Consider the following 7607-nt stretch of genomic DNA (forward strand, 5'->3'; position numbering starts at 1 on the left):
ATACTAATGCATATATATGGAATTTAGAAAGATGGTAACAATAACTCTGTGTGTGAGACAGCAAAAGAGACACTGATGTATAGAACAGTCTTATGGACTCTGTGGGAGAGGGAGAGGGTGGGAAGATTTGGGAGAATGACATTGAAACATGTAAAATATCATGTATGAAACGAGATGCCAGTTCAGGTTCGATGCACGATACTGGATGCTTGGGGCTAGAGCACTGGGACGACCCAGAGGGATGGTATGGGGAGGGAGGAGGGAGGAGGGTTCAAGATGGGGAACACATGTATACCTGTGGCGGATTCATTTTGATATTTGGCAAAACTAATACAATTATGTAAAGTTTAAAAATAAAATAATATTGAAAAAGAAAATAAAAATAAAAGGAAAAGGGAAACCAGAAAAAGTAATGAATATACACAATGGAGTATTACTCAGCCATTAAAAAGAATACATTTGAATCAGTTCTAATGAGGTGGATGTAACTGGTGCCTATTATACAGAGTGAAGTAAGCCAGAAAGAAAAACACCAATCCAGTATACTAACACTTATATATGGAATTTAGAAAGATGGTAACAATAACCCTGTATACGAGACAGCAAAAGAGACACTGATGTATAGAACAGTCTTTTGGACTCTGTGGGAGAGGGACAGGTGGGATGATTTGGGAGAATGGCATTGAAACATGTATAATATCATATATGAAACAAGTCGCCAGTCCAGGTTCGATGCACGATACTGGATGCTTGGGGCTGGTGCACTGGGACGACCCAGAGGGATGGTATGGGGAGGGAGGTGGGAGGAGGGTTCAGGATGGGGAACACATGTATACCTGTGGCGGATTCATTTTGATATATGGCAAAACCAATACAATGTTGTAAAGTTAAAAAAAATAAAAAAATAATAAATAATAATAAAAAAAATAACATTACTGAAGACAAACAGTGTTACTCAGTGTAATGATAAGGCTGACAATTTACAGGACAAATTGTGTGGAAAAGTTAAGCCATTTATGCCTTACACACAAACACACATATGTATGTGTGTGTCTCTCTCCATATTATATATATGTATATATATAGATTATATAAAGATTGAGGGCAGGAAGAGAAGGGGATGACAGAGAATGAGATGATTGGATGGCATCACCGACTCAATGGACATGGGTTTGGGTGGACTCTGGGAGTTGGTGATGGACAGGGAGGCCTGGCGTGCTGTGGTTCATGGGGACGCAAAGAGTCGGACACAACTGAGAGACTGAATTGAACTAAATATAAGTTTCCATGTTACTCTCTTCATATATCTCCCCATTCCCTCCCTCTTCCCAACCATAAGTCTGTTTCTAAATCTGTTTCTCTATTGCTGCCCTGTAAATAAATCCTTTGGTATCATCTTTCTAGATCCCGTATGCATGTGTTAGTATACAGTATTTAGCTTTCTCTTTCTGATTTCCTTCACTCTGTATAATACGCTCTAGTATCATCCATCTCATTAGAAATGACTCAGATGCATTCCTTTTTATGGCTGAATAATATTATATTGTTCATATGTACCACAACTTCTTTATCCATTCATCTGTTGATAGTCATCTAAGTTGCTTCCATGTTCTAGCTATTGTAAATAGTGATGCAATAAACACTGGGCTACATGTGTCTGTTTCATTTTTGCGTCACCTGATCCAGAACTTCCTCAGGGCAGAAAAGTGTCTACACAGAGGGCTATTTTTCAGAAAATGTGGAAAGCAAATGAAGAACCCACTGCTGCATACAGCAAATGATTACAACTTGAGGAACAATAAAAAACTGATAGAAGTCTGAGAGGAAAATTTGTGAAGAAAGAGTCTTTGAAGAATTATGGCATTGAAAATCTCACATGAGTATTAGGGAATATAGAAATTTATGTCCATGCCCAGAGAAACAGTTGTGTTAAAAAAAAAAAAAAAAAAAAACAGAGAACCTGAGACGACTCTAAACTGTTACCTCAGACTGATCTTTAGGCTCTGCACAAAGAGGAAGGAAAGACTGAGCAAGGTCGGTAACTGGCCAGCTAAGGATAAAGGAGTGTTGCAACAAAGAGCCGGTATGCAAAGACTAAGAGAATTTTGGGTTCTGGTTCCATTTATAAGCATCCAAAGACATCACGCAACATCACCTAACCAAAAGAAGAAAGACTGCAGACCACACATATCAATGAATACATTCTTTACAAACATAGATTACAAAACTCATTAAAAAAACATCCAATTACAAAGCAGAGAAAGCAACAACAAACAATTTCAAGGTGGCAGAGGAATCTAATTTCCAGAATTAACAAGTCTAAAATTTTAAATGTTCAGGTTTCAACAAAAAATAATGAAACATGTAAAAAAAAAAAATGTATGCTTCACTCATAGGAAAATTAACCAAAATTGTCTCTGTGGAAGTATAGACATTGGACTTACTAGAAAAAGACTCTATTGTCTTATAGTCAAAGAGGTAAAGGAACTATGGACAAAACTAAAGGACATTATGCAAATAATGCCTCAAGAATGATAGATATCAATAAAGAGAGAAACTATAAAAAAGGAACCAAACAAGAATTCTGGAGTTGAAATGTATAAAAGGTACAAAATGATTGTATAGTTTGTCTCTCTACAAACATAGTAAAAGTAAACAAAAAAAATCAGAATTGATTTTGCTTAACTCTTAAAAAAAGTCAAAGGCTTATAGCAATCAATAAATATCAAATCAAGAAGGCAACTTAAAAATAGTTGGAGAGCTTTAAACTATTTTTTATAAAATAATAAAAAAAAATCACTAGAGAATTTCAACAAGAGATTTAAGGAAGACAAAAGTGTATATATATAAGAGAGATCAATTGCAGTTATCCAGTCTGAGGGGCAGAAAGAAAAACTAATAGAGACAAAAAAAAAAAAAAAAAAAAACAGCATAAAAGGCTTGTAAGACATCATCAAACTTACTGATAATGCAGACTAGGAGTCCCATTGGGAGAGGAAAAAGTGACACAGTATGTGATGATACAATAGCTGAAAGTTTCTAAATTTGATGGAAGATATGATTTTACACAAATAGGATATGTAATCCTCGAAGGCTGCAGTCCATGGGGTCGCTGAGGTTCAGACACCACTGAGCGACTTCACTTTCACTTTTCACTTTCATGCATTGGAGAAGGAATTGGCAACCTACTCCAGTGTTCTTGCCTGGAGAATCCCAGGGACGGGGGAGCCTGGTGGGCTGTCATCTATGGGGTTGCACAGAGTTGTACACGACTGAAGCGACTTAGCAGCAGCAGCGATGAACTCCAAGAAGAATGAATACAACAGTATCCACATTGAGACACATTATAATCAAACTGTCAAAAGACAAAGAGAGCACCCTGAAATCAAAAGGAGAGAGGCTACTTACCACAAACAAGTGGTTGACAACATTAAGTGTCAATTTCTTAGCAAAAATGATGGAGGCCAGAAAGTTGTGGGGTGGCATTCCTAAACTGCTGGATAATAGCAACAAAATAATCCACTGAATTCCATATCTGATTAGCAAAATTTCAAACTCAATAAGAAATTTAAGCAGTTTATAGCATATGGAACTATATTCAATATTTTCCAATAACCCACAATGAAAAATAATCTGAAAAAGAATATACATATATATAGACACATATATGTAAGTACACAACAGAAGCACTTTGCTATAAACCTATTTCTAACACAGAACTGTAAGTCAACTAGACTTCAATTAAAAAAAAATCAAGGTAAACAAAAGTTCAAGGAATTTGTTGTTTGTAGACCTGCCCTATAAGAATGCAGAAAGGAGTCTTCCTGATGTAAACACAAGGACACTAGACAGCAACTTGAAGCCATACATCAAAATAAAGAAGACTGGTGGAGAGAACTACATAACTAAATGCAAACTCAATTATTATAATATTTCTTGTTTAAAATCTCTCTGCTTGTCCCTGTATGATTTAAAGGACCAAGGCATAACATAGATGTAAATTTATGTTAATGCATATGTAATATGTAGTTTATGATGTAATATGTAATATGTAATTTATGATGACAACAAAACATCCAGCCCTGTCTCCCATCATGATTGTGTTTGGATATAAGGGCTTTGAAGAAAGTAATTAAAAGTGAAATGAGGTCAAAGAGCGGGGCCCTAATCTAATAACATTGATGTCCTTGTAAGAAGCAGAATGGACACCAGAGCACACACAGAGAAAAGGCCATGTGCCAATACAGTAAAAAGGGTCTGCAAGCCAAGGAGAGAGGTCATATCAGAAATCAACTTTGCCAGCACCTTGATCTTGAATTTCCAGCCCCCAGAATTATGAAAAAATATAGCTCTCTTGTGGCTCAGCTGGTAAAGAATCCGCCTGCAGTGTGGGAGACCTGGGTCGGATCCCTGGGTTGGGAAGATCCCCTGGAGAAGGGAAAGGCTACCTACTCCAGTATTCTGGCCTGAAGAATTCCATGGACTTATGTCTATGGGGTCACAAAGAGTCAGACACGACTGAGCAACTTTTAATTTCACTTTTCACAATTCTCTTGTGTCAGTCAGTCTGTGGTATTTGTTATACAAGCCTTAGCAGATAAGCACATGCATTCTGTCCTTAGTCCTAGTATGGGTAATATGTTCTTTTCAAGGTTAATATATATCTCATACATAACTTCTTTATTAATATAATTACGAATTATTAAGAGGTTGATTGCCTTATTTAATTAAATGAAATTTTGTGTAAAATCTTTTTCATGAAATTTTCAATCTGATTATATAGCTTTAACTCACTGGAATCACATACAGTATTAACATAAAATGTATTCCTTTCTAAAGAAACCGTCAATGTAGATCATAATTCTCTTATGGCCATCTGAAACACGTTTACTAATATTTTGTAAGACAATATATATATTCATTCATAAATATCACTTTAGTGCTCAGTTGTTTCAGTCATGTCTGACTCTTTGCGACCCTATAGGCTGTAGCCTGCCAGGCTCCTCTGTCCATGGGATTCTCCAGGAAGAATACTGGAGCGGATTGCCGTGCGGACTTCCAGCAGCTCTTCTGGACTGAGGGATTGAACCTGTGTCTCCAGCAATTATTTTGGAGTGATCCAGCTTAGAATCAAGATTGCTTAAACTTAGCGAAGACTGTATTTTTCCATGCTCAGTAGCTGTTTTATAAAATGAGAATTGTTATTTGTCATAGAAATAGGATATGCCCCATAAAATTAAGTTGAACTTGACTAACTTTTAGAAGCCATTATTTGTTTTTTTTTTAAATTTTGATTTGATGATTATTTACTCTGAATATTGATTCATTAAGTTATTTGTGCTTCATTGGATTAATTTTATGAAATTTTGGCTCTGCTTGAGTATAATTTGTTTCAAGATTTTCAAATTCATTGAATTGCCACCACAATCTAGTCATATATACACAAATGCATGCACACACACATGCACACATACATTTTAGCTATTCCATTTTAGTTACTGGTTTTTTTTTACTCTTTTCATCTTTATTTAGATTTATCAGAAACCATTTCATCTTTTTTTAAAGCCATCAGTTCCTGAACTGTTTAATACATTTTACGGATTCAATTTGCTTTGTTTTTGGTGTATTAATTTCCATCTATAAATCAACTACATTTCTTTAATCATTTGAAGTAAATCATTAGTTAAATTTAAAAAATTATTCTGTTTAATGTTTAACAAACTTGGTCTCTTCATCTCTGAGCATAGTTTTAGGTTTCAATTTTGATTTATTATTCATTCTATATATATTATCTAGGTTTTTTATTACCTCATTATTGTGGCTTATTTTTATACTTTTGTTATTAAATTGTTAGACTTTTAGTTATGTGCACATGTTTGTATATTTGATATGTATTAATGTAACTGAAAAATAATATTAATTGAACAATGTATTTTATCTATCTATCTACTCTCTCAGTCATGTCTGACTCTTTGCGACCCCATGGCCTATACCCTACCAGGTTCCTCCGTCCATGGGATTCTCCAGGCAAGAATACTGGAGTGGGTTGCCATTTGCTTCTCCAGGGGATCGTCCCGACCCAGGGATCAAACCCGGATCTCCCGCACTGTAGGCAGACACTTTACCCTCTGAGCCACGAGGGAAGTCCATGTATTTTATAGGAGCATTCAAGTTTTTTCACTAACCTAAAATATAAAAGTATACAAACATATTCAAAGATACTGACAACACCCACACATATTTTGTCTCTAATATTATTTGCTATTTGGTAGCTAAATATTGCAAACAGTTGCCAGGGATCCATTTCTTTTCTGGAGACCATGTTTCAAGACATCACAGTAACAGAGGCTGAAGCAGTCTTAGGGTGGTTAGGGTATCTGGTAGCTAGAAATGGGTTGCCATTTCTATGCTGGGTAGTAAACTAAAATTAAGACCAACTTGGAAGGAGTCCAAGTCTTTAAACCACCACTTTTTTAAGGCTTATCAACACCAAGGGAAAGACGGGATTGTGCCAATTTTCTGCTCCACAAGTAGAGGACATTCCAATATGTCTCACAGCAAATTTTGAGAAGAGTTGCACAGAGCTCAAGTTGTAAAACAAAATCTGTCATCTGTGTCATTTAATAATCATGGATTTACTGCAATGAGGAATTGTAGTAAATTGCCTATTTAAGCTGCTAGATAGGTTTCCTTATTCTTTGAATATTAACCAGAAAATTTCAACCTTTGCCCTTTCTATTACCCAAGCTACATCCAAGATAACATTAGCTAATTTTTCTTTACTATGATAGAGCATGTTATAATAAGTAGTCAAGGAAAGCTTAAATGAATACTTGAAATTAGCATCATGCGTTAGAGAGGGGATAAGAATTCTTCCACAGTCTACCATGTATCATCTTACACAATATGGATTGGTGAGGAATATACATAAAAGCAAGATTTTCAATAGTGTTAACATAGAAAAGGGCTTCCCTTGTGGCTCAGCTGGTAAAGAATCTGCCTGTAAGGCGGGAGACCTGGGTTCCATTCCTGGGTTGGGACGATCTCTTGGAGAAAGGAAAGGTTACTTCCTCCAGTATTCTGGCCTGAAGAATTCCATGGAGTGCATAGTCCATGGGGATGCAAAGAGTTGGATACAACTGAGCAGCTTTCACTTCAAGGTTAAAGTGCTACACTCAATATGCCAAACAAATTTGGAAAATTCAGCTGTGGACACAGAACTGGAAAATGTCAATTTTAATTCCAATCCCAAAGAAAGGCAATGCCAAAGAATGCTCAGACTACCACAAAATTGCACTCATCTCACACACTAGTAAAGTAATGCTCAAAATTCTCCAAGCCAGGCTTCAACAGTACATGAACCATGAACTTCCAGATGTCAAACTGATTTAGAAAAGTCAGAGGAACCAGAGATCAAATTGCCAACATCCATTTAATCATTTAAAAAGTAAGCGAGTTCCAGAAAAATATCTACTTCTGTTTTATTGACTATGTCAAAGCCTTCGATTCTGGTGGACAGTAACAAAGTCTGCAAAATTCTTAAGGAGATGGGAATACAAGAACACCAGACCTGCCTCTTGAGAAATCTGTATGCAGGTCAGGAAGCA

This window comes from Bos indicus, unplaced genomic scaffold (genome assembly GCF_029378745.1).
Source record: "Bos indicus isolate NIAB-ARS_2022 breed Sahiwal x Tharparkar unplaced genomic scaffold, NIAB-ARS_B.indTharparkar_mat_pri_1.0 scaffold_57, whole genome shotgun sequence".
NCBI classification, from domain to species: domain Eukaryota; kingdom Metazoa; phylum Chordata; class Mammalia; order Artiodactyla; family Bovidae; genus Bos; species Bos indicus.